At 43.9% G+C, this 27367-nt stretch overlaps 1 protein-coding gene and 1 non-coding gene across 2 annotated transcripts in view; both read right to left on the reverse strand.

Moving 5' to 3' along the window:
• The window catches only part of LOC124794638 (juvenile hormone esterase-like), a 516675-nt gene that overhangs the window by 419851 nt on the left and 69457 nt on the right, over positions 1 to 27367 (reverse strand). The window lies entirely within an intron of this gene.
• Trnav-uac lies at positions 7899 to 7971 on the reverse strand. Its single transcript has one exon. It is a non-coding gene; the product is annotated as a tRNA-Val (tRNA).

Below are 27367 nucleotides of genomic sequence, written 5' to 3' on the forward strand. Positions count from 1 at the left end.
TCTTCACAGGGTTTCATCTTCAATACGTATACGATAGTTTAGGCCTGATGTTTCAATCTCTTGGGTTTATCAGGAATTATGCATGCTTTTCAGTTAACATGTATCGTTTTTAACACGTGCTCTTTTCATTAATTTAACAATAATACATTTAATACATAATCTACCAGGAAGTTTCATTTAACACATTGTTATCTGAAACAAGAGTACAGTAGAGTTCAATAACACTGTATAGACAGACCCTTTGTTCGCTTAGGTTTTATTAATGATTAGTTCTTGTGCATCACTGTAAATATTTCTTCAAGTGAGTTTCTATTTTCCCTTCTTCCATACATGAGTCCTTGGCGTGGCTTACTGCATTCGGAAGAGCCACTTTCGATTCTTGCAGCGACATTTGTTTGGTGGGGCGACTGGAACGGTGTGCAAGTTACGAGTATTTGACCAAGCTGTAACGGTTCAGAGCACAAAACCTGACAAAGACCAGGAGAGCGGTCTGCTGACCCCGCTCCCTTCCATACCGCATCCAACAACGCGATTGGTGGAGGATGATACGGCGGTCGATCGGTATCCCGCTGGCCTTGCAGGTCCTGTGGCGGAAGTTCACATGTTAATATGGTCATATTACTAGAATCTTTCATATATGGAAGTTAGAGTCGTAAGCCAAGTTTTCGTTGTCGAAAATACTTCGAGAGAGGCGTCTATGTGGACTCTGTGAACTATCGTTTGATCCATCATATTACGTAATTGTTTCGACCCAAAACTTTTATCACCCTGATTGGGATTAATTTCATCTGTTGTCTAAAAATAGGGAGCTGTGGAACATATCAAGCCCGGTCTAGCCGATGGGACGACCTCATGGCTGTTTGGGAACGCCAAAGACGGTTTCCAGCTTATGGTGGTAGACGGGGCCAAGAGTGGGGGGAAGGGGGGCGGGCAGCTCTGTTTAGCATGGAGATGAAGGGTCGGATTGCATAACGTATACCAGTAGTCTGTGATCATAACTGCCTGTGCTGGCTTAAGAGCTAGTGACAAGCGTTTACCAACACTTTGCAGAGGAGTGTTACTGCAGCTATCAGGAAATTGCTAATAAAAGTACAGTAAAAGATAATCTGATCGATAAAGTCTTTAAAGAAAAGTACTACAACCATTAACATCATTTGTGCGGATTCCAAGTGAGAAAAAGGATTTAAACCAAAAGGCAGGAAATTAGTTTCAGTATACTTTATTTAAAAAAAGATCAGGCTAGATTGTTCGTTTCCGTTCGTTTGTCATAAATACTGCAATACCTTTAGAATGCAGTGCTCTGTATGTGTGGTGGCTCGCTGCTGGGTGCAAGTCTTTATGTGACGCTGTCTAAACGCCTTGAGCGTCGGTGATGATGAAATGATGATGAAGGCAACGCAACACGCAGTCTCTGAGCGGAAAAAATCTCCAACGCGGCTGGGAGTCGAACTTGGGCCCCTTCGGTTTACTGCAGCCTTTCTTCACTGAGGCACAGGGAGGGGAGGGGGTGGGGGCTCACCGCTCTGTCAGCCTTTTACCTCCTGGGAAAGATCCCTAGTACTCATCTGACAGCTGGCTGAGACATGAGGCCGACATGGAGAGACTGGGCTCTCCAGGGCTCTCCAGGGCCGGAGACTAGTGCTCTAAGGGATACAACGAGAAAGAACCAACGCCATTACCTGGGTCTGAACCCGGGATATCCAGGCCTGAAATGCAGCACTCTCCCTGCTAGACCACCACGGCCACATCAAGAGATGATATTACTGATAAACTGGCTTCTTTTCTCATCTTATAAATCCAAAACCTGCTGGAGTCAAAGGCGATTACGTTACCATTGAAGATGTTGCTATTCGATTTAACCCAAACAACGCCAACTGTAACGTCTATTACCAGAGAAGGGAGGGGAACTTTACGATCACCCAAAAAATAAAACCAAAATTCATTAGTTGTTGTTGACTTATATTAACAACATACTTCTAAAAAGAGGTACTGATGTGCAACCTGAAAATGTTAAATATGTAATTCATTGTGAAAACTCATATCTGCTACTAAGACTTACGTTTTTGCGTTAAGTTTAACAGAAAAATTTAAAGCTTTTTTCGAATCTTGTGGAACACTTCATTAAAAACACGAAATATATTTTTCAAAATTTTAAAATGTGAAATGCCTCAGTAGGTAATAAAACTTTCTAAAGGTGGGCATTAAGTACACCCCCGCTACTCCCCACCCCGTCGGTATTGCACGGGTTAAACACAGTGAGAGGGCCGTCTGGGCGAGTTGGGTCCCGTTGCGCCATTTTAAACAGAGGTGGGGCTCATAAAAACCGAAAGCGCGTTCCCTTGCTTGGGCATTGGATTGTGCTTAAGCTTTTCCTTCACGGGACGGGAAAATGCACTTGGGCAAGGAGCTGGTGATGTTAGAGCGTGGAATTTCAAATTCCACTACATCGAGGAGCCTGAAATAAAGAATCTGGTGAGTCAGAGTTTTGTCTCGTGGAGAGTATCGGGACCAATGAGATGCAGCATCGATTTATGTCACAAGCAGAATCGACGAGCAGCGATATCTATGGCGTTAAACGTCGTATTTGGTGAGTTTTCTTTATCATGGAGTATGTGATATGGATATAAACTGTTTCAAAGCAATAGTAAATCAACGATCTCTTAAAGCTCGTCGTTTTAGCTACTGTTTGTTGTAATAAAATTACTGAACACTACACATCTGTAGCTAAGGGCTTCTTTTAGTTGATGTATTTAGTGTTCTAAATTGTGTGCTATGAAAACTGCTGTAGCACAATAATAATTTATCAAAAGCGCGTCCTTTTGGTACTGATTGCATATTAAGTATCAGATAATAAGATCTGTAGGTAGATGCTCTCTTTAGACAGTGTGTACCACATATGATCTGCCTGCGATGTCGAACTTGTAGCATAGTTGATAGCTTCGTGAGCTCCTTCCAAACCTTTTTTCGCATTTTTTCTAAAAGATTCTGTGTCTTTCGTATTAATATAATAGTAGTATTATCTGAGAAGGTCAGTGTTATTTATTATAAATAATGTATTAGCTGAAATTCTTGTTGCAAACGCCAACGACTGATATGTTTCCCCCGTGGCCAGTAATCTTAACGTAACTGCCAGTCCACGTCACACAAAACTGCAAGTTTCTACTATTACGAGGCTTCGTGGAAACAGTATACTCTATCTCTGGGTTTTATGGACTGCCTCATGCTTGCATCTTTCCGGTGAATATCTTTATCAATTATGACGAGCAGCTTCGAAAAAATCTCCTCTTTCATTCAAATGAAATTACTAAACGAATCTCGATCTTGAAACCTATGTGATGAAGCACTTTACTCCAGAGTGCTTGTAGTCATAGCAGAATCGAGAATATGGATATCACGCATCCGCAAACTGACATTAGACACTATACTTAAACTGTATTGAATTTAAAACCGACAACAGGATGAAGATTAAACTGAGTTAACGAATAACCTCTACTGGTATGTATCTCAGATCGTTGCACGGGTTTCTGTAGTGTTCTTCTCTCAGTATTTCAATGTTCAACACACCCACGACTCCAGATTCTTCTTCGCGATTTTCTGCGCTCTTCTTCGGCAGCCTCTAAGCGAGCTAACGCAGCTATTTTACGCGCGTCCATTTTTGTAAAGAAACTGGGTGATTTACGCGCTAGATGGATCCTGGAACCGTTGCTGGAGGCAAACCGCGATGAGGAGCACGTTCCGTGAGATGTAGCAGGTCTTTGCAGAGCGTGCAACAACCACGACGGGAAACACGTCCGGCGTGCTTCGCAATAACGACGCGAAGGCTGAAAGCGTTCTCTGGTGTTCCAGGCGAGTGTCCAAGTCTAATGAGCTTACAGTCGCTCTGTAGGAGACGTACTCGTATCAGAGTGTCGAGGCAGTAGCCAGCTGTAGGTGACGCTCAACACAGGCAACAAACTTGGCGATTTTTGCTTCTGCGATAACTTGAAGTGTCGTGTTTTTGTATGACTGAACTGTTTCATTTCATATAATAGACAGAGGGTTGTGGTAGCTCTTCTCCTAATGACGGGGTAGAGCTTTGCGCTGCTGTTATCGTGTTACTGTTTGTTCCAAGTTCCACGCAATATCTCACTGAAGTCCTCAACGAACACGCTTTCCAGTGCCACAGAAGCCTTTTTTTTTTTTTTTTTTTAACGATGTCTTAGGTTGTCAGCTGTAAATATTAAAGATTACTGGCGCACCACAGAAAATTCGACCCTGCACAAGCATTAGAGACGTGGAAACGCAGTCCGCATATTGGCGAGAGCCCCGGGGCACGCAGTTGGCGCGTGTCTGTCCCGGCAGACGACGCATGCACCAGTCGCAAGGCCAGCCACAGGCGAGCAGTTATTCTGGGCGGACGCGTCGTTCGTCGTTATCGCAACCTGAAACGGCGGACGCATTTGCAGAGAAGAACTACTCCAAACAGAAGGAAACCGAAAACTGCGCTATCCGCATTTTCTTCGTCAACTGCGCGCCCTTACAGCTTGGACGCTGGAAACTGTAAACAGAGCTGTCGTAAGTAAAATACTTCTTGTGAGAGCAGCAGCGTCGCCACGATCTCTGAACACATGACCCTGGACAAATCAGTGGTTACCAGGCACAACTTTTTAACGACGTTAAAGGAAACCATAAGGTAAATATCTATGAAGTGAGCATTCTAATGCGCCAACATACAGGGTGTTTCAAAAAGGACTTTACAACTTTGAAAATTCATATAAATTAATTCAAAGTACCTAGAGATGTAGGGAAATACACCAAGTTTTGTCTCGCGTAGTTCGTTAGTGTCGAATCGCACCGTAAGGAGCGCTAGTAGCAGTTGCGTTAAAGATGGCTGCCTTCACTGGACCCGAGCGTGCGTTTTGGTTTGAAGAATCGAAGTCGGCGGCAACAGTTCAGCTAATTTCCGTACCAAGTACACTAAAGATCCTCCTAGTAGGCCTACAGTTTATGAGTGGCATATGCCAAACGTTTTGTAGAAAAAGGGTGCTCTGTAAGACTTGGGAAATTATCAGGACATCCACGCACATCTCACGACGTCGTTAAGGGAGCGAAACAACGTTTAGTCAACAGATCTACGAAATCGACCCGACGTGCATCTCGCGAACTGCATATCCCACATACGACTGTTTGGCGGGTGCAGAGAAACAGTTTCCATTTGAAACTGTACAGATTGACGATCGTACAAGCAATAAAAGACCCAGATAAAATTGCTCGCAAGAACTTCTGTGTGGATATTTTATATCGTGCAGTAGGTGGTGTAGCACTTAGCAGCCCCATCAGTCAAACAAATCAGTAACAGCCTGCGCTGTACGTGCTTGAGCATTGTCCTGCAAAATGATGGTCAAGTCCTGCAGAAAGTGTCTTCATTTCTGCCTCTAAGCTGGTCGCAGGTTGTGTTCCAAAAATGAACAGCATAGAGACAGAAGTGATGAGACTTTTTCAGCACCTGACCATCGTTATGCGGCACAATGCTCAAGCACGTACACTGCAAGCTGTTACTGATTTCTTTGACTAATGGGGCTGCTACGTTCTATACCACCTACTGCGCCCCCCTGACTTAAGCCCTCATTTAAGTTCAACTAGATTTCTAAACTGAACGAAACACTTCACGGCATTCGCTTCAGAACTGCTACAAATTCGTCGGGCAGTAGACCGCGCCGCTCGAACTGTCAACACAACTGGCACTGCTAAGAGTATCCTACGGCTTCCACATCGCTGGCAACGGGTTATACACAATGCTGGTGACTACTTTGAAGGTCAGCAAAACTTTGAAAAACGTATCTATTTTGTACGAGCTGTAAATAAATAGTTGCCACTATTAAAGTTCCAACCCTCGTATATAAATCTTATCGCAAGTTGAACGTAGTTCGAAATGTGTACACTTTCAACGGATTGACTGGTAGAACACTACAGAATTTTAGGCACCACGTCTCTCTTAAATATACGGCCATTCCAATGTATAACTAAGCCTTCCAGTATTAACTTTTATCTTACTGGTGTGACAACAGTAATTAAACCTTTGTGGTGTTTACCTACGAAACGCAATTTTTCCTCCTTTGATATTTAAGCTTCGTCTTAACGCTAAATATAAACAAACAACGCTGAACAAATCGCGAAACATTCCAAGTTTGCTGTTGGCGACTTGCACACTACACCATGCACACTCCATAGTCATTCCTACTTTACGCCCTTAGCAGACGCTGTACAGTCATAGAAACATGCAGGGCTGTTTGCTATCCAACGGGGTCGATGGAGCTATTAGCGTCCCCCCGTCGGAGAAGGGTTAATCACTGTTAGCATTAGCAAATTCTGCCTGAAGCACAACGGTTCACCATAATTTGGATGACTATTAAGTGCTGTTGATGATGACGACGTAGGATGCCCTCCTTGAAGCGTGACGCGACAAAATATCCGAGAATACAGGGTGTTTAAAAAGATTCATCTCATTGCACAAGAGCATATCTTCTACATTAATGAGGAAAGATACTTCGGGTGAGTTATAACTTAAGCATAGAACCTGAAAGTTTACATTGCCACCAGTTGTAAGTCTCGGTGCAGTTTTCATACAGAGTTTGGCATTCCACTTTCAGATTAAAGCTTTCAATGCTGGCACGAATAGTTTCAGTACATTGGTTGCTTATGCAAGCCTACGGTCGCCCAGCGTGCCCGCTCAAGTCGCAGAGCGTAATCAACAGTTTTTTGTAGGCAGCCTGCAGTAATCTGCTTGTCGTGCAATCCAAGAATTCGACGTTCCTCACGTGTTGTCTGGCGTATTTTGTGGTGAAGGCTCAACAGCTACAAAGCCTTCATGCCGATGGTAAACGACAAAGAAAAAACTTTGACCCTAAACGTAACTGCCATAGATACCGTAGTCTGTCAATGTATGCGAAAGATATACCCACGGAAAAATTGGTTAGTTCTTTTGAAATAAAAAGCGTTGTAGTCCTATCCATACGTTATCATTCACCTCAAGTTTCTATTTTCATTTGTGTAAAAAATATAGTTTTGTGAAATCGGATGAATCATTTTGAACACCTTGTATTTTATTGGTTCACGATGCGGTCGAAGCAGAATGTGTTCAACAATACTAGGTGTGATGTCACTGTAGGCAGATTTTTGTAGCAGTGTGTGATGTTTACACCGCAAGGAAACTGCCTTGCATTCTCCTACATTACGAGGAGTTGCGCCGAATTCATGTGCAGTCTTTTTAGTAAAGAGGGATCCACCCACCTCTGAGGTTTCACCGAACAAACAGCCATGTCAATTGTTTTCTAGCCATTCTATTTTAGGAGTCAAGGTAATATGCCTTCTGACGATTTGTTCCTTGCGAGACTGGTTTTGAAAGAACGAAGACCGAGGTAGAACGCCCCGTCGACTACGATGTCAACAGTACAAACTCGGACTGGTGAAGAATGGGTTAGACTGTCGGCACTGTTGTAGTCAACGAAACTATTCCGGTATTTGCCTTAACCTATTTAGGAAAATTGTACGTTGCTGGTAAGTTAGTACCTGTAAATATCCTGCGAAAATGGGCACGTTTACAAGCGTTGAGAGTGCGCTGTACAGTCTATTTCAGCTTTGTCTCATTTTGATCTTGTCCATGTTGAATAGCGCTGACGTGAGTCCAGCAATTCTTGTTCTCGTAATCATTCTTCGAGCTCTTATTATTCTAGAAAGTGGTGCCGGAGCGTAGAATCCGATAAAATAAATATTCCTTCCGCATAGAGTCGTTCATATTTACAATTCACATTCCCGTACTAGTCTCTCCTGTAGCATTTCAGTTACATGGAATTAGCGTGATGTTTGCAAACAGGCATCTACAATTAAAATAATGTGTATATCACGATTTTAAAAATACTTGGTTCCGCCCGGGATCGAACCGGGGACCTTCTGCGTGTAAAGCAGACGTGATAACCACTACACCACGAAACCACGTCCTGCACTCAATTGAAAGATAAGAATCACATCATAAGTGGATTCGGTTATTATTTTGACTGCAGAGTAGTCATTGTTAGGACAAGCCTATACATTTTTCGAAAGAGAACGACCTTGTCATCGTAATTATTTATTAAATGTTTGTTTTCAAGACTAATTCGCTCGGTGCCGAAGCTAGACTGTGAGAACAAGACGAATACGACAAGCAGTTTCTGATGGAGTTCCTCTTCGGAACGATGTGCGACTGTTTCAGGAAGGTAGTGCTTTCTCAATGGGCAGGCGGGCGTCATCGGCATTTCTCCCAGTCAGCTCTACAAGCACTTCCTGTAGCACAGCGCAGAGATGATTACGGCGCTCGTTAAACAAATCATCGAGTCAAGTGGCACAGGATTTAAGATTTAGATGTTTGGTATTCGGTATGAGCGGGACTGAAATCACTCTAATTTAAATTTTTTACGTTTTTTCGAAATACTTAACGGTGAACGCTATAAGCATTCCTTCGCCTGGCTACTAGCGTTGCACTCCCCGTAACTGTTCGCTTAAGATCGTGTTCTGGTTGAAACACCCGTAGTATTCCTGAGGGAACGGGGTATGAGTCACAGCAAGACGGATGTGGTCGAGGCAGCTCCGCACTCGTGTTTCTTCTGGGATGCACAAAAGCGTGTAAGCAAAAATAACAGCTGTAACCAAGATCACCTAGCAGGCATTTATATAAGGACCTCGTGATATTCACAGTACCTTCGCTATACATATATTCACTTATGAAATTTGTTAATAATAACCCATCGCAATTCAAAAATAATAGCGAAGTACTTAGCTACAACACTAGAAAAAAGATGAATTCCACTATTCTGGATGAAATCTGACTTGGGCACAGAAAGGGGTGAACTATGCTGCCACAAAGATCTTTGGCCATTTCCCAAATAGTATTAAAGTGTGACAGATAGCCAACCAACACTTAAAATCAAATTAAAAGAATTTTAGAATGTAAACTACTTCTATTCAATAGACGAATTTTTAGATATGAAGTAGTAACTCTCTCTCTCTCTCTCTCTCTCTCTCTCTCTCTCTCTCCCTCTCCCCCCCCCCCCCCCCCCCTCTCTCTGAAAGGCCTCCGCGAGCACGCAGAAGTGCCGCAACACGACTTGCCGTGTTTGAAGTAGTGTTGGAGGGAACTGACACCATGAATCCTGCAGGGCTGTCCCTAAATTCGTAAGAGTGCGAGGGGGTGGAGGAATGCACTTTGCAAGGCATCGCAGTTACGCTCAATAATGTTCATGTCTGGGGAGTGTGGTGGCCACCGAGAGTGTTTAAACTCAGAAGAGTGTTCCTGGAGCTACTCCGTAGTAATTCTGGACGCGTGGAGTGCATTGTTCTGCTGTAATTGCCTAAGTCCATCGGAATGCACGGTGGACATGAATGGACGCAGGTGATCAGACAGGATGCTTACGTACGTGTCACATGTCAGAATCGTATCTAAAGGAATCAGAGGTCCACCCCACATCTTTACAGAGGCTATACCAGCCTGAACAGTCGCCTGCTGATATGCAGGGTCTATGGATTCATGAGGTTGTCTCCATGCCAATACACGCCCGTCCGCTCGAAACAATTTGAAACGAGACTTGTCGGACCAGGCAACATGTTTCCAGCCATCAAAAGTCCAATGTCGGTGTTGATGGGCCCAGGCGAGGCGTAAAGCGTTGTGTCGTGCAGTCATAAAGGGTACACGAGTGGACGTTCGGGTTCGAAAGCACATATCGATGATGTTTCGTTGAATGATTCGCACTCTGACACTTGTTGATTGCCCAGCATTGAAATCTGCAGCGATTTGAGGAGGGGTCCCACTTCTGTCATGTTGAACGATTCTCTTCAGTCGTCGGTGGTCCCGTTCTCGATGGATCTTTTTCTGGCCGAAGTGATGTCGGAGATTTGATGTTTTACCGGATTCCTGATATTCACAGTACACTCGTCGTACGAGAAAATCCGCACTTCATCTCTACGTCGGAGATGCTTTGTCCCATCGTTCGTGCGCCAACTGTAACACCACGTTCAAACTCACTTAAATCTTGATAACCTGCCATTGTAGCAGCTGTAACCGTCTAACAACTGCGCCAGTCACTTGTCTTATATAGGCGTTGCCGACTGCAGCGCCGTATCCTGCCTGTTTACATATCTCTGTATTTGAATATATACAGGGTGTTACAAAAAGGTACGGCCAAACTTTCAGGAAACATTCCTCACACACAAAGAAAGAAAATATGTTATGTGGACATGTGTCCGGAAACGCTTACTTTCCATTTTAGAGCTCATTTTATTACTTCTCTTCAAATCACATTAATCATGGAATGGAAACACACAGCAACAGAACGCACCAGCGTCACTTCAAACACTTTGTTACAGGAAATGTTCAAAATGTCCTCCGTTAGCGAGGATACATGCATCCACCCTCCGTCGCATGGAATCCCTGATGCGCTGATGCAGCCCTGGAGAATGGCGTATTGTATCACAGCCGTCCACAATACGAGCACGAAGAGTCTCTACATTTGGTACCGGGGTTGCGTAGACAAGAGCTTTCAAATGCCCCATAAATGAAAGTCAAGAGGGTGGAGGTCAGGAGAGCGTGGAGGCCATGGAATCGGTCCGCCTGTACCAATCCATCGGTCACCGAATCTGTTGTTGAGAAGCGTATGAACACTTCGACTGAAATGTGCAGGAGCTTCATAGTGCATGAACCACATGTTGTGTCGTACTTGTAAAGGCACATATTCTAGCAGCACAGGTAGAGTATCCCGTATGAAATCATGGTAACGTCCTCCATTGAGCGTAGGTGGAAGAACATGGGGCCCAATCAAGACATCACCAACAATGCCTGCCCAAACGTTCACAGAAAATCTGTGTTGATGACGTGATTGCACAATTGCGTGCGGATTCTCGTCAGCCCACACACGTTGATTGTGAAAATTTACAATTTGATCACGTTGGAATGAAGCCTCATCCGTAAAGAGAACATTTGCGCTGAAATGAGGATTGACACATTGTTGGATGAACCATTCGCAGAAGTGTACCCGTGGAGGCTAATCAGCTGCTGACAGTGCCTGCACAAGCTGTACATGGTACGCAAACAACTGGTTCTCCCGTAGCACTCTCCATGCAGTGACGTGGTCAACGTTACCTTGTACAGCAGCAACTTCTCTGACGCTGATATTAGGGTTATCGTCAACTGCACGAAGAATTGACTCGTCCATTGCAGGTGTCCTAGTCGTTCCAGGTCTTCCCCAGTCGCGAGTCGTAGGCTGGAATGTTCCGTGTTCCCTAAGACGCCGATCAATTGCTTCGAACATCTTCCTGTCGGGACACCTTCGTTCTGGAAATCTGTCTCGATACAAACGTACCCCGGCACGGCTATTGCCCCGTGCTAATCCATACATCAAATGGGCATCTGCCAACTCCGCATTTGTAAACATTGCACTGACTGCAAAACCACGTTCGTGATGAAGACTAACCTGTTGATGCTACGTACTGATGTGCCTGATGCTAGTACTGTAGAGCAATGAGTCGCATGTCAACACAAGCACCGAAGTCAACATTACCTTCCTTCAATTGGGCCAACTGGCGGTGAATCGAGGAAGTACAGTACATACTGACGAAACTAAATGAGCTCTAACATGGAAATTAAGCGATTCCGGACACATGTCCACATAACATCTTTTCTTTATTTGTGTGTGAGGAATGTTTCCTGAAAGTTTGGCAGTACCTTTTTGTAACACCCTATATATATATATATATATATATATATATATATATATATATATATATATATATATATATGTGTGTGTGTGTGTGTGTGTGTGTGTGTGTGTAATGAAAACTTATTGTAATGTAGGTTATTGTCCTTGGTATCACATTCTGCAACCTTTCACCGTGGCGTGCCTTCATTTGTGACTAATCGACGAAAAAAATATTTCAGAATTTCGCGTGATTGTCTGCAGCCTTAAAAATAGTTACTTTAATTAGACTGTTGGTCGTGCGCAACATGCCGACACAGTAGCTCAGTGTGTTCTGTCGAAGGGTTAGCTGCCCTCTACAACAAAAAAAAATTGAGTGAATGGTTTAATGATGAACTAAAGCGGATGAAATGGGACATCCGTCCCGAAAAATTGTAAGGAACAATAACGAACAAAGTGGGTTGAAAAAATAAAAGAAGAAAACCAGCTATCGTTCGGGGTTTTCTCCTCCAAAAGGTTTTTCAGTTTTAAGTCTTTATCGAAATGACTTTGATAGTTATTTTTATTAAGTTAACTGGCTTAAAAGTATTTTTATTTTTATTCCGCTGTCACATCATTGTAATCAGCTTATTAACTGTTTCATCTGCTCTCATTTCTTCTTCCTGACGTTGTTTTTCCACTTGGAATCTTTGTACACGTCAATTTCATTATTTTTAAAATGTCGATTTATCGGTTAAAAAACAAAGATGAAATAATCTATTCATTTTGACTGTGTAATATGTTAAAACTTTATTTTTCGCTACAATATATAGATTTTTTTGCATAGCAAATTTCGTGTAAATATTTAAAAGATAAATTCTCATTGAACTATGCACAAAATAACGCGGATGAAGGTTTAAATGAAAGATGGGATTCTAAGTAAAACTAAATTCCGGCAAAATGAGGAAAGAAAATAACGGATGCAATAACAAGGAAGAAAATGTAATACGATAAAAGGGAAAAAATTATATCGAAAGATATAAACAACAGTAATTAAATTCACATGCACAAAAATTCCAAGTGGAAAAATAATGTCAGGAAGAAGGAAAATAACGTAAAAAGGAACAGAATGAAAAAAATACATTATTACCAGTTAACTGAATAAAAATAACGATCAAAGTCATTTCGACAAAGATTTAAGAAATTTTCAGTGTACCTGAGCAGATTCGAGCTCCAAATATTTCACAAATGCGGACCGCAAGTTAACCGTTACGCTATGGTAACATCCTGTTTACTTTACTATTTTTAAAGCTGTAGAGCATCACGTAAAATATAAAAATATATTTTTTGTCCGTTACTCAAAAACAATGGTCCATCAGGGTGAATGACTGCAAGGTGTGATATCTTGGACCTTAACTTACATCACCCTGTACATTGTTTCAAAACGTCAGTCTCACCACTGAGGGATCTCCCTTGTAAGACAAGGTCAGCCTGATTACAGTCCACACCGACAGCGCTCTACGTCTGTCCCGGAACCCACAAAACAGGCATCACTGAGAGAAGACGGCGCCGGAGAGAAACGTATGATTGAGTGGCGGCTGGCCCCTACCGCTCGACTCGCTGAAATGTCAGAGTTATGATAATGGAGACGTAGATGACCTTTTTCCTTTAATTTTTTTGTTGAATTATGAAAAGCTATTGTACTTTAAATCTGTGCCTTAATCGAGGGTTCCTTTCTGAGTAAGCTACTCAGATCGAGCTATATTGAGCCACAGAAGCTATAATTAATAATTTAATGAAAAGCTTCTTAATACAACACATTCTTAAAACGGATTAAGAGGGAGAAAATAATTTCTCCAAGCCCCATATAGATTCCTAACCCCATTAGAGATAGTCCTGAAAATTTCTGTCTGTGAGTTTTTAATATCTATGAAAATACTTGTAGAATTGGAAAAGCAAAACTTGGTGCACATAGATAAGGAGATGAAGTGAACTTTTCATGCATCAGTTATACAATGCATGCGTCCCACGTTCTTTATTTTAAATTCTGCAAGTATTTTCATAATTATTAAAAATTCACAACCACAAATTTTCAGGATTATCTATATAGGGCTAGAAATCTGTAGGAGGGTAGAAGAAGTTATTTTATAGTGTTTAGTCTCTTTTAAAAACGTGTTATATTAAGAAGGTTTTCAATTAAATGATTATTAGAAAATAATCACTTAATTTCTAATGTTGCCTGAGTGTAGAATTTTTTCATTTCATTGCAAACATTTCGAATAGATTACAACACATACATGTGGTGAATCTCAGGATTGCTTCAATCTCTCTTCCACCTGAATCAACCAATTCGTTGTTTTCCTACGATTACCTCACCACGACTTCGAATGTAAAAATTAGAGAGACTTGAGCTCACACGGGGACTTCCCAGCAGCCGTTCTAACCACGAAACATTCGCACGAGGGACAGTAGGTAGGGAAAATAGCAGTGGTACACAAAGCACCCTAAGCCACATACCAGACTCGGAAACGATTTAATATTTCATTGTCGTTGAGTCCTGAGCTATGTTGAAATTTTCAAGTCTGTAACTCATCAGAGAGTACCCTCCGCCACACATCACACAAAAAAACGAGCTAAAATTCGATTGTCATTAAGTTTTGAAACTTCCACGCCTCTAGCTCAGCAGGAAGTTAGTTTAAAATCAATTGCAAAATTTTTTGTGGAACAACCCGACAAGAAAGCGACCTACTAAAAACGTATTAAAATGTAGCTGTGCTATTCGCCGTGCTTCATAAAAAAGTTTCTTATCGAGCTGTTCAAATTGAAATTTTCCATGGTTTCCCTAACTGAGTTAATGCGAATGCAGGAATAGTTCCTTTGAAAAGGACGCTTCGATTTCTTTCCCTTCCTCTTTTTTATCTGTACTTATGCTTCGTCTCTAAATTCATCGTCGACGAGACGTTAAACCTTTTCGAAAAACACGTTAGCTCGCGAACTGTAGCAAAAGGAAACAGCATTAATCACTTCATCCTCCCATATGATACATACAAGATTAGTATTTAAATGGGGAAAGGCAATGACTGTTTCCGAGGACATTCCGGCTGTACTGAATCGTACGAAACGCCTGGTGACATGCGAGTTCCAGCGTGTCGTATCATTCAATGTTTGTATAACTAACAGGGAGTGAAGTCGTGAACTATATGACCGTTCATTGCGAGGTTATACGCTGCAAAAAAACAATTATCAGTGTTTTACGAACCATATCGTACAGACAATCGTAAGGGTAATAGTCAACCTTGGCAATCAACTTAAAGACTGAATAATAACTCCTCGAAAATGCACCTTGTGCTTTTTGTTGCCTCTAAAGACGTCATAACTATAAATGTACATATAACATAATCGTGATGTAACACAAGCAGACAATCCACCACGTATGTCAGCAGTGTGAACGCAACGATACGCACACAAACATCGCCTCGCGTACTACGATTTGTTTCTCAATGCAGGATGTGCCTCACGGGTGAAGCAAAGATTATTGCAAAATGTTTGGTACAACTAAACTTCCTTGCAGATAAAACTGTGTGGGAGTCTAGGACTCGAATCACAGAACCTGATATCTTGCGGGCAAATGCGGTATCAACTAAGCTGTCCATCCATGACTCACGAGCTTTACTAATTCTGGAAACCTGTTATAATGTTTTTACAGTGAATCACCTCTCAGAGTTAGTTCCGGTAGTCGTGTACACTATTTGTAACTAGTTACTTCTATAAACTAATTTGAATTTCTATATAATGAGGCGGTTCCTGGAGCGTGATCCACAGACCATGTAAATAACTAGTTTCTTGAGAAGCAACAATTTCCATATCAATAGAACAGCCCGTACAAAGTGGAATACTCAGAAATAAATAAATAAAATCCGAAGTGTGAACAAGCAGCTGATACCCGAGGTCAGAGCAGTAAGCGAATAGCGAACTGATAAGCGATGAGCTGGCTTCCCCTGCGAGCTGCCAACAGAAACACGCTCAAGTAGACTGCTCCAACACGCCGTGGCGATTTCGACTTAACCAAATTGTCTTACATGGCAACATATTCTGCATTTCAATTTGCCCAAAGTACACACATTAAAAAAAGTTTTGCATCACCGCGGTTCTCAGAACTCCTGAAGATAGACGTTGACTGTGGATACTGTATCACTGACACAGTCCCTTTGACTGTTCAGAGATGTCTCTAAACCCGCCCAAAGGTGTAGACAACCACACATGAGCAGCGCCTATTAGACGGAGGGGTCCGACAGCCGATCAGTTCCAGTCATTCCACCAGGAAGGAGGTACACAGCTCGTGTTGTCTGTAGTTCAACCATGCCTAGATGGTCAATACCGCGGTTCGATCGCGCCCGCATTGTTACTTTGTACCAGGAAGGGCTCTCAACAAGGGAAGTGTCCAGGCTGACAGCAACGCCATCATTTTGAATAATGGTTTCCGTGCAGCCACAGGACATCGTGTTACGACTCAAACTGTGCGCGATAGGCTGCATGATGCGCAACTTCACTCCCGACTTCCATGGTGAGATCCATCTTCGCAACCACGACACCATGCAGTGCGGTTCAGATGTACCCAGCAACATGCCGAATGGACCGCTCAGGATTAGCATCACCTTCTCTTCAACGATGAGTGTCGAGTATGCCTTCAACCAGACAATCGTCGGAGACGTGTTTGGAGGCAAGCCGGTTAGGCTGAACGCCTTAGACACAATGTCCAGCGAGTGGAGCAAGGTTGAGGTTACCTGGTATTTTGGGGTGGCATTATGTGTGGCCGACGCACCGCCGCTGGTGGTCATGGAGGCACCGTAATGGCTGTACGATACGTGACTGCCATCCTCCGACCGATAATGCAACCATATCGGCAGAATATTAGCGAGGCATTCTTCTTCATGGACGACAATTCGCGCCTCCATCGTACACATCTTGTGAATGACTTCCTTCAGGATAACAACATTGCTCGACTAGAGTGGCCATCATAGTCTCCAGACATGAACCCTATCGAACATGCCTGGAATAGATTAAAAGGGCTGTTTATGGAGGTCGTGACCCACCAACCACTCTAAGGGATCTACGCCGACTCGCCTTTGAGGAGTAGTAGGGCAATCTGGTCCAACAGTGCCTGACGACGTTTTTAACAATCTTTGCCGCTGCTGACAACCCCAGACATTTCAACCCTTCTCTACGGAATTTTTGGGTCTGCACCCCCATCAAACGTGGTCACACCTCTCCTGTGACGCAATTTCAGCTCTCGTGTACAGGTTGGAAGAACGACTTGGGACCATTGAGAACCACTCGATAAAAATGAACGTGATTTGGAGCAGCAAAGGGTGATTATGCTTTTCAGCCCTCCTGCTTCGCTCCCTGCTGTGAAGTGTGGAGTGATTACGGTGTAAGTAGGCTGTTTAGGTTTTTATGTTGGTAACGCCACGTAACGCTCTGAATGAAAATCACTGACTGCACTGTATGCAGTCTGCGACTGGTTTGCATTGTTGGAATATTCTAGTGTTGCGCAGTCGGACGTTAACAGCGCGTAGCGTTGCGCAGTTGGAGGTGACCCGCCAGCAGTGGTGGATGTGGGGAGAGAGACGGCAGAGTTTTGAGAGCGGATGATCTGGACGTGTGTCCATCAGAGAGAGTAAATTTGTAAGATTGTATGTCATGAACTGATATATATATAATGACTTTTGAACACTATTAAGGTAAATACATTGTTCTCTATCAAAATCTTTCATTTGCTAACTATGCCTATCAGTAGTTAGTGCCTTCAGTAGTTAGAATCTTTTATTCAGCTGGCAGTATTGGCGCTCGCTGTATTGCAGTAGTTCGAGTAACGAAGGTTTTTGTGAGGTAAGTGATTCAGGAAAGGTATAGGTTATTGTTAGTCAGGGACATTCTTTTGTAGGGATTTTTGAAAGTCAGATTGCGTTGCGCCAAAAATACTGTGTGTCAGTTTAGTGTTGATCAGAATAAGTAAAGAGAGAAATGTCTGAGTACGTTCAGTTTTGCTCAGCTGTTTGAAAATCAAATAACGTAAAGGGTTTACCAGCACAGTAATTCACTTATTTTTCTAAGGGGACATTTCAGCGGGGGGGGGGGGGAGGGATGGGGGATGATACTGACACATTGGGCGATTTAAGCGGCAAAAGTGTCCCTCTCAGACTCAGCAGGTTGGCAAAACACCCACTGGCACCTCCTCTCCTTTATTGGGAGGAATTTTAAAACTGTACGTTTACAGAGAGAAACTGCAAACTAGTCCTACGGACTTGCAGGCGGGCAATTGTACTCGGTCTCAGTAAAGATGTACGGCTACCACAGAGAGTGTTGCAAAAACGGAATTCCCCCCCCCCCCCCTCCCCATCCCCATGATTACGCCACAGGAGAGCCCGAAACAGGGGGGCTGAGGAAACAAGCATGCGTTGCTGCTTCGGATCACGTTCAAATTTAGTCGAATGGTCTTGAACGAACCCTAGTGACTTCATCCTACATACGAGAGCAAAAATTGTGGTCACCCTCCATGTCAGTGGGGTCGACCACTTACTATGGTGATGCTACCCCACAGTGTTCTTAAAGAGATGTTGAAACATCCGTGGATATCAGCCGTGTCCCAGGTTGTCATGGACGTCAACATGTTCCCCATCGCCCTGAGAACTGTTGTTTTTGGCCGTGAAATGTGTGGGAACCACGCCAGTAGGAAAGGGGTGGTTACATTCACACACACCCTTTATGACTCCTCCTGAGGTCATTTCGTATCGTCTTTGAAATCTTTTACTCGGCACCTACAAGAAAACTACATCATTTCAACATTGGATGTCGCTGTTCATCGCAGAGGCGTCAAAAGAAGGGGTGCTGTTTAGGTAAGGGAGGGTGGGGTGGGAAGTGGGGGGACACGTCCATTGTGGTGTTGGGCAGAATTGTGTGAAATCTGGTGCCAATGTGGCATCATTAACCTACCTTACGCGTCTCCCGAACTTGTGAGCTCTGGCCTTTCTTTCTTTTTATATATATAGAGACTAAATTTATAGGCACTTATGAGCCAAATTTCGAACTTAAACATCGCAGTGGGGGGCAGTAAAGGAGTTTCAATTCTGTAATTGTGTTGAGTAGCTTAGTATACTGTTCTATTCCAGTTTCAGAATATACAATATATCTTTTTTTATTAGTATTAGGTCATTTTCTTATTACAATTGCCAATTCCTACCACCTTTCCCCCATATCGCAACAAATCAGGGGCCCGCTGCTAGCTGGGACGTAGTCGATGCCTTCCACGGTCTGATACTGGATCAGAAATATACCTGAAATGCCGACGGCCTGTTAGTATTTATCTCACCTAGAAACTGGGGTAAGTTTCCTTTCATTTACGTCGCCTGCGATTGCAAAGTCCGTGCTAGACAGCTTAGTTGGTTGGTTGGTTGTTTGGGGAAGGAGACCAGACAGCGTGGTCATCGGTCTCATCGGATTACGGAAGGATGGGGAAGGAAGTCGGCCGTGCCCTTTCAGAGGAACCATCCCGGCATTTGCCTGGAGTGATTTAGGGAAATCACGGAAAACCTAAATCAGGATGGCCGGACGCGGGATCAGCTTAGTTGTTTCAGCACATAGTGAAGTACGTAGGAGATTGTGTTACAGTATGGGATGTTAGGATCTGGTCTCCTTGTTGCGCTTTAGAAAATGCTAAATGCAGAAGAATATGAACACATTTTACAGCATTGTGTATTGCATACAGCAGAAGAGAGAATGATTTTCTGTATCAGAATGACTATACACCGTGTTATAAAGCAACATTTGTGAGGCAATGCTTTGTGGACAGTAACATTGCTGAAATGGAGCAGCCTGTCTAGAGTGCCAACCTCAACCCAGTGAAACCCCTGTGTGGTGGGTTAGAATGTCGACTTTGCTCCAGACCCAAGCGTTCAGCATCACTACATTCTCTGGTTTCGGCTCAGGTAAAATAGGACACCATTCGTCCACAGACATTGAGACTGCCCACTGAAGTGTGTTATCGTCCGAAGAGCGAGGTGCCAAAGCAAACGGGTATTCATTGGACACATATATTATACTAGAACTGACATGTTATTATATTTTCACGCAATTTGGGTGCATAGATCCCGAGAAATCAGTACCCAGAACAACCAACTCTGGCTGTAATAACGGCCTCGATACGCCTGGGCATTGAGTCAAACAGAGCCTGGATGGCGTGTACACGTACAGCTGCCCATGCAGCTTCAACACGATACCACAGTTCATCAAGAGCAGTGACTGGCGTATTGTGACGAGCCAGTTGCTCAGCCCCCATTGACCAAACGCTTTCAATTGATGAGAGATCTGGAGAATGTGGTGGCCAGGGCAGCAGTCGAACATTTTCTGTATCCAGAAAGGCCCGTACAGGACCTGCAACATGCGGTCGTGCATTATCCTGCTGAAATGTAGGGTTTCGCAGGGATCGAATGAAGGGTAGAGCTACGGGTCGTAACACATCTGAAATGTAACGTCCACTGTTCAAAGTGCCGTCAATGCGAACAGGAGGTGACCGAGACGTGTAACCAATGGCACCCCATACCATCACGCAGGGTGATACGCCAGTATGGCGATGACGAATACACGCTTCCAATGTGCGTTCACCGCGATGTCACCAAACACGGATGCGACACGATGCTGTTAACAGAACCTGGATTCATCCGAAAAAATGACGTTTTGCCATTCGTGCACCCAGGTTCGTCGTCGAGTACACTATCGCAGGCGCTCCTGTCTGTGATTCAGCGCAAAGGGTAACCGCAGCCATGGTCTCCGAGCTAAGAGTCCATGATGCTGCAAACGTCGTCGAACTGTTCGTGCAGATGGTTGTTGTCTTGCAAACGACCCCATCTGTGACTCAGGGATCGAGACGTGGCTGCACGATCCGTTACAGCCATGCGGATAAGATGCCTGTCATCTCGACTGCTAGTGATACGAGGCCTTAGGGATCCAGCACGGCGTTTCGTATTACCCTCCTGAACCCACGGATTACATATTCTGCTAGCAGTCATTGGATATCGACCAACGCGAGCAGCACTGTCGCGATACGATAAACCGCAATGGCGATAGGCTACAATCTGACCTTTATCAAAGTCGGAAACGTGATGGTACACATTTCTCCTCCTTACACGAGGCATCACAACAATGTTTCACCAGGCAACGCCGGTCAACTGCTGTTTGTGTATGAGAAATCGGTTGGAAAGTTACCTCATGTTTGTACGTTGTAGGGGTCGCCACCGGCGCCAAACTTGTGTGAATGCTCTGAAAAGCTAATCATTTGCATATCACAGCATGTTCTTCCTGTCGGTTAAATTTCGCGTCTGTAGGACGTCATCGTCTTGGTGTAGCAATTTTAATGGCCAGTAGGGTAGTTACAGGCCGAGCACAGGACTGCTCAGTCCAGTCCGTGATCATCGACTAAGACGGTAGCATCGGCTTGTAGCCATCTATGTGAGCATTGTATTAGGCAGAATACGAAGTGAAAGTATTTGTTAAATGTACTCAGAGCGAGAGACTTGTATTTTGTGTGTCTCAAGTGGTACGTTAATGTTCAAAGAGAGTTGTAAATACTCAGTCTTGAGGAAATGGATTGTACCACAGTAGGTACGAGGGCATTCAGTAAATAACGCTAAACTTTCTTTTCTCAGCCAATTTCAGTTGTAAAAATGCGGAATTTGTTGGGGACGTTGTTTCACGAAGTTTCAATAGATGCGGGCTCTATATGTAGCCCTCAAAATGACGTCTGTAACGGAAGTGCGCTCCAAGCAAAGAGCTGTGACTGAATTCTCTTGGCGGAAATTCAGAGCATCGCAGATATTCATAGGAGATCGCCGAATGATTACGGAGAACTGACTGAACAAAAGCACGGTGAGTCGTTGAGCAATGCATCTGTCATCATCACACTGAGATTGCGCAAACTTTTCTGATTTCCCGCTTGTCGGCGAGCCACACGCAGCTGTGACTCCTGCAGTGCTGAAACGTGTGGACACTCTCATTCGAAGTGATCGACACATCACAATCAAACAACTCGCTGCACAAGTGGACGCCTTGTTGGCAGTGGTGACACACTCGTCCACCAGCTGTGATACTCGAAGCTGTGTGCCCTCTGGGTTCCTCCCCGTCTAATAGATTTTATTTATTGATTTAATCGTGTGGCTAGGGCCCCCGCCAGGCAGGCCGTTCGCCGGATGCTGGTCTTTCAATTTGACGCCACTTCGGCGACTTGCAGTCGATGAGGATGATAGGATGATGATGAGGACAGCACAACACCCAGTCCCTGGGCGGAAAAATTCCCCGACCCAGCTGGGAATCGAACCCGGACCCAGAGAACTGACAATCCGTCACGCTGATCATTCAGCTACCGGGGGCGGACCAAGAAATGATAAAGAGTAATGGAGGACTATCTGTGCGGAATTGATTGCGCGTTAGCGAGGCTGTTCGAGGCAATTTTTTGTCGAACATTGTCACAGTCGATGAAATATGGGTTCATCACTTCGAATCAGAAACAAAACGACAAGTACGGAGTGGCGCACACCACTTCTCCTCCGAAAACAAAGTTCAGAGCCGCACTATGAGCCGGTAAATTCGTGGTGACCGTCTTCTGCGACTCTGAAGGGGATGTTCTGATTGATGTGCTCCCCTCACGGTGCAACGACCAACTCTAAAGTTTACTGAGCTACCCTCAGGCAAGGCCTCACACAAGTTTCCGCACCCGAGAGGAGCCCACTAAACTTCACTGGACTGCACTTCCTTATCCACAGTACAGCCCGGATTTCGCACCTTCCGACTGCCATCTGTTTGGCCCAATGAAGGATGGACTCAGTACGCGGATGATGGGGAGGTTATTGATGCAACAAGACGTCGACCATTAGAGTGGTACCAGGCGGGCATACAGCCCCTCCCAGTAAAATGGCGTAAGGCCGTCGCATTGAACTGAGATTATGTTGAAAAATTGGGTTTTGTAACCGAAAGAGTGGAGAATATGTGCTGTATTGGAATCCTGAATGACACCAACTTGTTTTCAGGAAAAAATGTCACATTACCTATAGAAAGCCGGTCGTATATTGTTGTAATAATGTGAACAACATAAGGAACTCACCGTTGTCCTGATGAGTGTATTTTCGTCTGGTACAACACAATGCGTCCCCAGCAGTCATACAGGCGAAGAGTGGAAACACCCGTTGATGTCTGCTGACAGGCATCCGTTTGCTTTCGAGCAGATAGTGTATTTGTTCATCCAAGAGGCGAAATATTTTTTAAACGAATTCTGTTTCGGTTTACAAGAGAAAAAAACGTATGAAATTACATCAGTACTGCAGTAATATTTCGTGTTAACGGTTATCTAGTGACAGTGTTTTATGTTAAAAGTTTTTCACTGCAAATCCATTTGAATTACCACTGTCACAGTCATTTTTATTGCACAGCCTTCTGGGTGTCATATACTGGTTGGTTATAATTACAGTGCAGCTACTCACATAGGTCCAGTGCGAGCTATAATTATCGTATGGCAGTGAAACTTCGTAGATATTCTAATGAGTTAACGCGGAACCGATTTACGCTGGAAAAAATTAGTTCCAATTTTTGGCCACCATGTGCAGGCTCAGACATGGTAATTGGATGTCTCTATAGGCCCCCTGGCTCAGCAGCTGCTGTGGCTGAGCACCTGAAGGATAATTTGGAAAATATTTCGAGTAGATTTCCCCACCATGTTATAGTTCTGGGTGGAGATTTCAATTTGCCGGATATAGAATGGGAGACTCAAACGTTCATAACGGGCGGCAGGGACAAAGAATCCAGTGAAATTTTTTTAAGTGCTTTATCTGAAAACTACCTTGAGCAGTTAAACAGAGAACCGACTCGTGGTGATAACATATTAGACCTTCTGGTGACAAACAGACCCGAACTATTTGAAACAGTTAACGCACAACAGGGAATCAGCGATCATAAAGCGGTTACTGCATCGATGATTTCAGCCGTAAATAGAAATATTAAAAAAGGCAGGAAGATTTTTCTGTTTAGCAAAAGTGACAAAAAGCAGATTACAGAGTACCTGACGGCTCAACACAAAAGTTTTATCTCAAGTACAGATAGTGTTGAGGATCAGTGGACAAAGTTCAAAAGCATCCTACAACATGCGTTAGATGAGTATGTACCAAGCAAGATCGTAAGAGATGGAAAAGAGCCACCGTGGTACAACAACCGAGTTAGAAAACTGCTGCGGAAGCAAAAGGAACTTCACAGCAAACATAAACATAGCCAAAGCCTTGCAGACAAACAAAAATTAGGCGAAGCGAAATGTAGTGTGATGAGGGCTATGCGAGAGGCGTTCAATGAATTCGAAAGTAAAGTTCTATGTACTGACTTGGCAGAAAATCCTAAGAAATTTTGGTCTTATGTCAAAGCGGTAGGTGGATCCAGACACTCTGTGACCAAAATGGTACTGAAACAGAGGATGACAGACTAAAGGCCGAAATACTAAATGTCTTTTTCGAAAGCTGTTTCTCAGAGGAAGACTGCACTGTAGTTCCTTCTCTAGATTGTCGTGCAGATGACAAAATGGTAGATATCGAAATAGACGACAGAGGGATAGAGAAACAATTAAAATCGCTCAAAAGAGGAAAGGCCGCTGGACCTGATGGGATACCAGTTCGATTTTACACAGAGTACGCGAAGGAACTTGCCCCCCTTCTTGCAGCGGTGTACCGTAGGTCTCTAGAAGACCGTAGCGTTCCAAAGGATTGGAAAAGGGCACAGGTCATCCCCGTTTTCAAGAAGGGACGTCGAACAGATGTGCAAAACTATAGACCTATATCTCTAACGTCGATCAGTTGTAGAATTTTGGAACACGTATAATGTTCGAGTATAATGACTTTTCTGGAGACTAGAAATCTACTCTGTAGGAATCAGCATGGGTGTCGGGTATATGCCGTGTTTCTTGACTTCCGCAAGGCGTTCGATACAGTTCCCCACAGTCGTTTAATGAACAAAGTAAGAGCATATGGACTATCAGACCAATTGTGTGATTGGATTGAAGAGTTCCTAGATAACAGAACGCAGCATGTAATTCTCAGTGGAGAGAAGTCTTCCGAAGCAAGAGTGATTTCAGGTCTGCCACAGGGGAGTGTCGTAGGACCGTTGCTATTCACAATATACATAAAAGACCTTGTGGATAACATCGGAAGTTCACTGAGGCTTTTTGCAGATGATGCTGTGGTGTATCGAGAGGTTGTAACAATGGAAAATTGTACTGAAATGCAGGAGGATCTGCAGCGAATTGACGCATGGTGCAGGGAATGGTAATTGAATCTCAATGTAGACAAGTGTAAAGTGCTGCGAATACATAGATAGATAGATCCCTTATCATTTAGCTACAAAGTAGCGGGTCAGCAACTGGTAGCAGTTAATTCCATAAATTATCTGGGTGTACGCATTAGGAGTGATTTAAAATGGAATGATCATACGAAGTTGATCGTTGGTAAAGCAGATGTCAGACTGAGATTCATTGGAAGAATCCTAAGGAAATGTAATCCGAAAACAAAGGAAGTAGGTTACAGTACGCTTGTTCGCCCACTGCTTGAATACTGCTCACCAGTGTGGGATCCATACCATATAGGGTTGATAGAAGTGATAGAGAAGATCCGAAGGAGAGCAGCGCGCTTCGTTACAGGATCATTTAGTAATAGCGAAAGCGTTACGGAGATGGTAGATAAACTTCAGTGGAAGACTCTGCGGGAGAGACGCTCAGTAGCTTGGTACGGGCTTTTGTTGAAGTTTCGAGAACATACCTTCACCGAAGAGTCAAGCAGTATATTGCTCCCTCCTACGTATATCTCGCGAAGAGACCACGAGGATAAAATCAGAGAGATTAGAGCCCACACAGAAGCATAACGATAATCCTTCTTTCCACGAACAATACGAGACTGGAATAGAAGGGAGAACCGATAGAGGTACTCAAGGTACCCTGCGTCACACACCGTCAGGTGGCTTGGGGAGTATGGATGTAGATGTAGATCTGGCGTTGTGAATGCAAGACAGACGTATAGAAATTTTTCCATATGAGATGGGTCAGGAACGGGACGTGGCTAGAAAATGTCAAACAGTCGACACAGGCACAACGTTGATTTCGTTATTAATAGCCAGTTATACAATTGATTCAATACGAGCATTGGAGACGTCGACGGGATGCTGTGCAGCGCTACATTTGCACATGGTGGCCAAAATTGGAGCTAATTTTTTTCCAGCGTAAAGCAATAGTACGAGGGTTGACTGAAAAGTAATGCCTCCACTTTCGTAACTCTTCAACAGCTGGCAGCATTGGTATGTGGCAGATACTGGCTTGTTCCGTAGCGTCTTCTCTACAGTTCCAGTTGGCGGGAAGTCTTAGCACTGAACGGTTGTGTTGTTACAGTGTAAAGTATGGAATCCGGCGCAGACGGTTGGTCAATGCGATTCAAGCAATGTGAAGTCATTGAATTCTTGACAGCAGAAAGTGTCACCCCAAAGGAGATTGTTGATGTGAGTACTGTGCGTCGGTGGGCGAGTAAGTTTAAAGATGCTGAGGCGGGAACATCTGACCTGCGTGAGAAACAAAGAGTTGGACGTCCTGTGAAAGCAGCCACCGTGTTGGCTCTGAGCACTATGGGACTTAACATTTGTGGTCATCAGTCCCCTATAACTTAGAACTACTTAAACCTAACTAACCTAAGGACATCACACAACACCCAGTCATCACGCGGCAGAGAAAATCCCTGACCCCGCCGGGAATCGAACCCGGGTGCGGGAAGCGAGAACGCTACCGTACGACCACGAGCTGTGGACAACCACCGAGTTTCACAATCAAAATGTTAACATATTGATTCAGGACGATCGTCGTATGACTCAGAGAGAAATTGCAAGCGTAATCGGCATTTCACAAGAACATGTAGGTCACATTATTGCTTTGCTTGGCTATCGGAAGATCTGTGCATGATGGGTACAGCAGAACATAAGAGACTGCATCCACCACCGTACGGCGTCCTCCATACATTCCAGATGTAGCAACGTCTGACTTCCACCCGTTCCCGATAATCACAGACCATCTGCAGGGACATCATTATGCTTCTGATGAAGACGTTGAGAGAACTGTGAGACTGTGGTTGGGCAAACAGAGCGTCGACTTCTTCCGTGACGGCTTCAGAAAACTTGTTCATTGTTGGCAGAAATGTATCCAATTGACTGGTGATTATGATGAAAAGTGAATATTGATAATTAAAGATCACATTCTAAGGGTTATTTCTGCGTTTGATTTATTAAAATATTCCCATCCAAACCCAATTAACGAAGGTGCAGGCATTACTTTTGATTCAACTCTCGTATATCTATCAAGTTACGCTGCCATACGATAATTACAGGCCACACTGGATCTCCGTGAGAAGGAGCATTTTAATTACAAGGGGCGTTCAATAAGTAATGCAACACTTTCTTTTCTGAAAGCAGATTAGTCTTATTCAGGATTCCAGTACACCATGCCATTCCCCACACTATTGGCTACAAAACCCTATTTCTCAACACACGTCCATTCAATGCGGTGGCCTTACGCCACGTTACTGTGGTCGACGTAGGAGCCCACGTCTTGCTGTATCAGTAACCTACCTCCC

The sequence above is a fragment of the Schistocerca piceifrons genome, chromosome 4, assembly GCF_021461385.2.
Source record: "Schistocerca piceifrons isolate TAMUIC-IGC-003096 chromosome 4, iqSchPice1.1, whole genome shotgun sequence".
Classification (NCBI taxonomy): Eukaryota; Metazoa; Arthropoda; class Insecta; order Orthoptera; family Acrididae; genus Schistocerca; species Schistocerca piceifrons.